The following is an 8,306-nucleotide window of genomic DNA, read 5'->3' as shown; positions in this document are numbered from 1 at the left end:
GTGGTGCGCTTCGCCAGCCCGGTCCGGCCCGTTCCTGCTCCCCGCACCAAGTCAGTGGTGCGCTTCGTCAGCCCGGTCCGGCCCGTTCCTGCTCCCCGCACCAAGTCAGTGGTGCGCTTCGTCAGCCCGGCTCGGCCCGTTCCTGCTCCCCGCACCAAGTCAGTGGTGCGCTTCGTCAGCCCGGCTCGGCCCGTTCCTGCTCCCCGCACCAAGTCAGTGGTGCGTTTCGTCAGCCCGGCTCGGCCCATTCCTGCTCCCCGCACCAAGTCAGTGGTGCGCTTCGTCAGCCCGGTCCGGCCCGTTCCTGCTCCCCGCACCAAGTCAGTGGTGCGCTTCGTCAGCCCGGCTCGGCCCGTTCCTGCTCCCCACACCAAGCCAGTGGTGTGCGTCGTCAGTCCGGCACAGCCCGTGCCTGTTCCACCGGTGCCTGGTTCGGCGTGGGTCAGCTGCTTCACGCCGGAGCGAGAGCAATCCGCTCCACCAGTGTTCAGTCCAGCTCCGGCCAGCAGGGCCAGACCGGACCAGGGGTACTGTGGGGGGTTAGAGAGGGAGTGGGGATCATGCCCGGAGCCGGATCCGCCGCCAAGGCGGAGTGCCCACCCGGTCCCTCCCCTGTGGTGTTCTGTTGGCGCGGTCGGAGTCCGCGCCTTTGGGGGGGGGGTACTGTCACGCCCTGGCTCTGGGGACGCTTGTATGTTGAGCCAGGGTGTGAGTGTTCTTTGTGTTGTTCTAGTTTTGTGTTTCTAGGGTGTTCTAGTTATTGTGTTTCTATGTTGGCCAGAGTTGTTCTCAATCAGAAGCAACGAGTGTCAGCTGTTGCTGGTTGTCTCTGATTGGGAACCATATTTAAACAGTCTGTTTTTCCACAGACTTTGTGGGATCTTGTTCCGTGTTGGTTTGTGTATGTAACCAGGGACGTCACGTTATAGTTTTGTTGTTTTGTTCGTGTGATCATTATTTAATAAATATGTTCGCAAATAACGCTGCGCATTGGTCCTCTGTTCCCGACGAGCGTGACAGTCAGTCTATTCTTGTTCTGAGAAAAGAAGAATATTCCATGTGAGATTTTGCCAAGAAACTGAAGATCTCGTACAATGCTGTGTACTTCTCCATGTAGTACACAGAGCTGTTTTTCCGGCAGGATCCATTTGTACTGTCCCATCAATCACACACCGTTATGGGTGACAACTGCACCTGCTTAAAACCCTTGCGGGGTTCTGTGTGTGTGTGCGTGTGTGTGTGTGTGCATGTTTGTGTGTGTGTGTATGTGTGTCTGACAGCGAGATAATGATAGTGTGTGTGATGATAATGACAGGGGGTGGGTTTTTGACACTTGGTTTCATCATTATCTCGTCCAAATCATGGTTTCTAATGTGAGCATTTTTCACCCCTCCTCTTCACACACAGAAACAAACACACACACACACACAGACACACACACATGGTCCTGTCAGCGGTATCGATCGCATCTCGGGGCTGCTGGTGGATGAACCTGTCATGGCCAACAAGGAGCGGACGGCAGGATAATGAAGTCTTCCTACTCTGTCTGATGGCTCCTGACATCTATGTGTGCGTGTGTGTGTGTTTGTGTGTGTGAGAGAGTGAGTTTTCCAGCTCTCTGGGGCTCATGGGGCTGCCCACGGGCATCCTCAGTGCTGCCTGACTAAATTGGATGGAAGGAGGCCCCCTGATGGGGAGACGTGCTCCGTCGTGTCATATAAACGAGCCGCAGACTGGGGGGAGAGCTAGGGGTGCTAATAAAGACCTCGTAATCTGTCATACACACACACACACTCACAGGGCTAATCAGCAGTCTATTATAGATGTCCCATCGGTCAGTCCTGATAAAAATCTATTTGAACACCTCTCTCTTGTCAGTAGATATGCCCAGTCTTTACCATTTACTTGATATCTCCATTCTGAGAATATCTATGGCTATCCTCTTTCTACAGGTATGCAACCTATACTGAACATCAACCATTACCTTCCTCTCTCTGCAGAAGTGTAAGACAGTGTTCACACTTTGCCTGTTCTATACATTTACTACGCTTTATTTCCTAGACACACAGACAGCCATAAGCTTTGGAACATTCACAAGATAACTAAACGTCTTCTCCATCCCCTCTTCCTCCATCTCTCCCTCTTTCCTTCCCTTCATCTCTAGCTGATGCTCACAAACACATCGGTATGATCTCTCTCTCTCTCTCTCTCTCTCTCTCTCTCTCTCTCTCTCTCTCTCTCTCTCTCTCTCTCTCTCTCTCTCTTTCTCTCTCTCTCTCCAGGTCTGTGCAGGATTTCACACTTGATGAGCAGCAGGGAGACTATTTTAATCCATACAACAACCCCAGTAATTACACACACACACGTACACACACACACACACAAACACAGACTAATCCATCTACCACAAGCCCAGTCCTATTGCTGCTGTTACTCCTTTCCCTGTGGGTTACCTACTCTCTATCTCCTCACACCTCACCGAGCTGAGACTCCCATTAAGTTTTAGTTAGGGTTTTATCTAAAATTAGGATGACAACACCCCTTGCAGAGTGCCTTGCAAAGGTATTCATCCCCCTTGGCGTTTTTCCTATTTTGTTGCATTACAATTTTTATTTGGATTTCATGTAATGGACATACACAAAATAGTCCAAATTGGTGAAGTGAAATGAAAAAAAGACAATGTTTCAAACAATTCTAAAAAATTAATAACGGAAAAGTGGTGTGTGCATATGTATTCACCCCTTTTGCTATGAAGCCGCTAAATAAGATCTGGTGCAACCAATTACCTTCAGAAGTCACATAATTAGTTAAATAAAGTCTACCTGTGTGCAATCTAAGTGTCACATGATCTGTCACATGATCTCAGTATACAGTGGGGAGAACAAGTATTTGATACACTGCCGATTTTGCAGGTTTTCCTACTTACAAAGCATGTAGAGATCTGTCATTTTTTTTCATAGGTACACTTCAACTGTGAGAGACGGAATCTAAAACTAAAATTCAGAAAATCACATTGTATGATTTTTAAGTAATTCATTTTCATTTTATTGCATGACATAAGTATTTGATCACCTACCAACCAGTAAGAATTCCGTCTCTCACAGACCTGTTAGTTTTTCTTTAAGAAGCCCTCCTGTTCTCCACTCATTACCTGCATTAACTGCACCTGTTTGAACTCGTTACCTGTATAAAAGACACCTGTCCACACACTCAATCAAACAGACACCAACCTTTCCACAATGGCCAAGACCAGAGAGCTGTGTAAGGACATCAGGGATAAAATTGTAGACCTGCACAAGGCTGGGATGGGGGCAGGACAATAGGCAAGCAGCTTGGTGAGAAGGCAACAACTGTTGGCGCAATTATTAGAAAATGGAAGAAGTTCAAGATGACGGTCAATCACCCTCGGTCTGGGGCTCCATGCAAGATCTCACCTCGTGGGGCATCAATGATCATGAGGAAGGTGAGGGATCAGCCCAGAACTACACGGCAGGACCTGGTCAATGACCTGAAGAGAGCTGGGACCACAGTCTCAAAGAAAACCATTAGTAAATCCTGCAGCGCACGCAAGGTCACCCTGCTCAAGCCAGCGCATGTCCAGGCCCGTCTGAAGTTTGCCAATGACCATCTGGATGATCAAGAGGAGGAATGGGAGAAGGTCATGTGGTCTGATGAGACAAAAATATAGCTTTTTTTGCAACCCCAAGAACACCATCCCAACCGTGAAGCATGGAGGTGGAAACATCATTCTTTGGGGATGCTTTTCTGCAAAGGGGACAGGACGACTGCACTGTATTGAGGGGAGGATGGATGGGGCCATGTATCGCAAGATCTTGGCCAACAACCTCCTTCCCTCAGTAAGAGCATTGAAGATGGGTCGTGGCTGGGTCTTCCAGCGTGACAACGACCCGAAACACACAGCCAGGGCAACTAAGGAGTGGCTCCGTAAGAAGCATCTCAAGGTCCTGGAGTGGCCTAGCCAGTCTCCAGACCTGAACCCAATAGAAAATCTTTGGAGGGAGCTGAAAGTCCGTATTGCCCAGCGACAGCCCCGAAACCTGAAGGATCTGGAGAAGGTCTGTATGGAGGAGTGGGCCAAAATCCCTGCTGCAGTGTGTGCAAACCTGGTCAAGCCCTACAGGAAACGTATGCTCTCTGTAATTGCAAACAAAGGTTTCTGTACCAAATATTAAGTTCTGCTTTTCTGATGTATCAAATACTTATGTCATGCAATAAAATGCAAATTCATTACTTAAAAATCATACAATGTGATTTACTGTTTGGTGTTCGCCAAAAGGCATGTGGGAGACTCCCCAAACATATGGAAGAAGGTACTCTGGTCAGATGAGACTAACATTGAGCTTTTTGGCCATCAAGGAAAATGCTATGTCTGGCGCAAACCCAACACCTCTCAACACCCCAAGAACACCATCCGAGCATCATGCTGTGGGGATGTTTTTCATCGGCAGGGACTGGGAAACTGGTCAGAATTGATCCAATTGAGAATCTGTGGTAAGACTTAAAGATTGTTGTACACCAGCGGAACCAATCCAACTTGAAGGAGCTGGAGCAGTTTTGCCTTGAAGAATGGGCAAAAATCCCAGTGGCTAGATTTGCCAAGCTTATAGAGACATACCCCAAGAGTAATTGCTGCAATAGGTGGCTCTACAAAGTAGGGGGGGGGGGGGGGGGGGGGTGAATAGTTATGCACGCTCAAGTTTTCTGTTTTTTTGTCTTGTTTCTTGTTTGTTTCACATGAAAAAATATTTTGCATATTCAAAGTGGTAGGCATGTCGTGTAAATCAAATGATACAAACCCCCAAAAAATCCATTTTAATTCCAGGTTGTAAGGCAACAAAATAGGAAAAATGCCAAGGGGGGTGAATACTTTCGCAAGCCACTGTATTTATATAAAAAAAATAGATTACGTTTCCTTAGAATGTTCTCCTAACATTCACTGTATCAACAACCACAGAACATTCCCCAAAAGTGTTTGTATCTCTTGTCATTTACCCACAATGTTTTACATGCTAGGTTCCCACAACCTTTTTGCACCCTAAAATAAATATTGTAGAATCATCCGCACAACATATATTTTGTGATATACCCACAATGTTCTCACCAGACTGTTCCCACAACCTAATGAAACATTCTGGGAATCTTTAAAGAACAAATTAAATGTGTTCTAGGAACGTTCTTGTAACATCAGATTAATATTTTATATAAACATTCTATAATCATCACCACGACTGGACAGTTTTTGCGTTATGAGAATATTTGCCGCTAACTAACGAATGTTCTGGGAACCTTCACAGAACGGATTTTGGTTTGCTGGGCACTCTCTGTCCATATGTCTTTCTCTCTCTTCATCAGAGGGTTTCTAAAGTGTAAATAATTACATTATGGAAATCTGGTGTTGCTGGGGTGGCACATTTCATACACAGCAAACTGTCAGAGTGGCAAAATGACCAGAGTGTTGTTTGTATGTGAGCCTGTGTGTGTGTGTGTGTGTGTGTGTGTGTGTGTGTGTGTGTGTGTGTGTGTGTGTGTGTGTGTGTGTGTGTGTGTGTGTGTGTGTGTGTGTGTGTGTGTGTGTGTGTGTGTGTGTGTGTGTGTGTGTGTGTGTGTGCGCGTGTAGGGGCCTATCAGTCTGCTTCTCTTGACAAAAACTGTCATGACACCCGTTTATCACAGACCCCATGGGGGAGAGCCTTTCCTCCACAAGGGCACTGCTACCAGAGCTCAGCAACTCACCGCAACAAGATCTCATGGTTTCACCAATTTGACTTTAGATTCCGACTTTTGTCCACGTTTCTCCAAATGTCAAATTTCGAAGTTGCTCCAAACATCACATTTCTAGGTGTTTTGGACACCCTGGGTTGCTCCTCCTGCTGCGGCTGCACCCTGGGATGCTCTGCTGCTGTCGCAGGCGCCTCGTGGCTGGTTAAGTTTAGGCATTCATTAGTTATTAGTTAAGTTAAGGGTTTGGGATAGGGTAAAAAAATAATGACTGGGATTGAACACACGATCCTCGGAGCTGACGCTAGCAAAACACAAGAATTCATGGAATACCAAGAGAGGAATACCAACATAAATCCTCACATCAGTCAAATCTATCACTGCAAATTATCCGGTACATTTTGATTAAACCTCCAATTGTTGTATTACCCAGACCTTTTCTAAAGTCTTGAGCGCAGATAAGTGTTTCCATAAGTGTGGTAGAGAGGCCTCTGCTAACCACTGCTATGGCCCTGACTAAGAGCCTTATAAAACTGAATAGCTTTTAAGGGCAAAAGAGTCTAAGTAACATCATTTATAAATCCCCATAAAAATCCCTCAGTTTAAGCTAGAGATATCTGTTTTTTGCATTTTGCATGGGCTGCGTCTCAATCCACCACATGTGCCTATGTCGGCCTTCCGAATCTGCGGTGGAAGGTGGCCGAGCTACAGCTGTGTTTGTCAGACCATGAGATATCCTGAAGATCGGTCTTTTCACAAAATTGACTGTGTCGTCAGAACGGTTTGGCTAATATGACCACGCAACGGCAAGATGAGACTCTCACTAACATGATGGTGTTCTTCGTTTTGATCTACGACCCCCACAAGCCCCACAGGACTTGTCTGAAGGTAACCCGATACCAGTTTAAACAAATGAATGAAAGTATGGAGGTAGTTTTGTGCCAACAGAAAAAAGGGGTTAAATACAGTTCATTCGGAAAGTATTTAGACCCCTTGACTTTTTCCACATTTTGTTACGTTACAGTGTCACGTTCGTTCATGAATGGGTCAGACCAAGGCGCAGCGTGATATGCGTACATGTTTATTAAATATTAAACACAACGACAAAACAACAAACAAAACGAAACGTGAAGTCCAAGGCAGCACAACACAACATACCTTAACTGGAACAAGATCCCACAACCCACTAGTGCCAATAGGCTGCCTAAGTATGGTCCCCAATCAGAGACAATGAGCTACAGCTGCCTCTGATTGGGAACCACACCGGCCAACATAGATCTATGCATACTAGATTCTACAACATAAAACAAACACAACAAGGAATATACACACCCTGACTCAAAATATAAGCGTCCCCTGAGTCAGCGCGTGACATACAGCCTTATATTAAAATTGATTAAATCGTTTTTTTCCCTCATCAATCTACACACAATACCCCATAATGACAAAGCAAAAACTGATTTTTAGCAATTTAATCGCTGGTTGACTCAAGGACATTAAAAGACTCAAAGACATTCAATCCCGAAGCCACTCCTCCATTGTCTTGGCTGTGTGCTTAGGGTCGTTGTCCTGTTGGAAGGTGAACCTTCGCCCCCGTGTCTGAGGTCCTGAGCGCTCTGGAGCAGGTTTTCATCAAGGATATCTCTGTACATTGCTCCGTTCATCTTTGCCTCAATCCTTACTAGTCTCCCAGTCCCTGCCGCTGAAAAACATCCCCATAGCATGATGCTGCCACCACCCAGCTTCACCATAGGGATGGTGCCATGTTTCCTCCAGACGTGATGCTTGGCATTCAGGCCAAAGAGTTCAATCTTGGTTTCATCAGACCAGAGAATCTTGTTTTCATTTACATTTACATTTACACCATTTAGCAGACGCTCTTATCCAGAGCGACTTACAGTTAGTGAGTACATAATTTTTTTTTTTTTTTTTTTTTTTTTTTACTTCATACTGGCCCCCCGTGGGAATCGAACCCACAACCCTGGCGTTGCAAATACCATGCTCTACCAACTGAGCTACATCCCTGCCGGCCATTCCCTCCCCTACCCTGGACGACGCTGGGCCAATTGTGCGCCGCCCCATGGGTCTCCCAGTCGCGGCCGGATACGACAGAGCCTGGATTCAAACCAGGATCTCTAGTGGCACAGCTAGCACTGCGATGCAGTGCCTTAGACCACTGCGCCTTAGAGTCCTTTAAGGGCCTTTTGGCAAACTCCAAGTGGGCTGTCATGTGCCTTTTACTGAGGAGTGGCTTCCGTCTGGCCACTCTACCATAAAGGCCTGTTTGGTGGAGTGCTGCAGAGATGGAGCTCTGTCAGGGTGACCATCGGGTTTTTGGTCACCTCCCTGACCAAGGCCTTTCTCTCCCGTTTGCTCAGTTTGGCCGGGCGGCCAGCTCTAGGGAGAGTCTTGGTGATTCTAAACTTCTTCCATTGAAGAATGATGGAGGCCACTGTGTTCTTGGGGACCTTCAATGCTGATACCCCTTCCCCAGATCTGTGCCTCGACACAATCCTGTCTCTGAGCTCTACGGACAATTCCTTCGACCTCATGGCTTGGTTTTGGCT

Source organism: Coregonus lavaretus (assembly GCF_964263955.1).
Source record: "Coregonus lavaretus genome assembly, contig: HAP1_SCAFFOLD_5033, whole genome shotgun sequence".
Classification (NCBI taxonomy): domain Eukaryota; kingdom Metazoa; phylum Chordata; class Actinopteri; order Salmoniformes; family Salmonidae; genus Coregonus; species Coregonus lavaretus.
Note: the sequence above shows the minus strand (reverse complement) of the source record.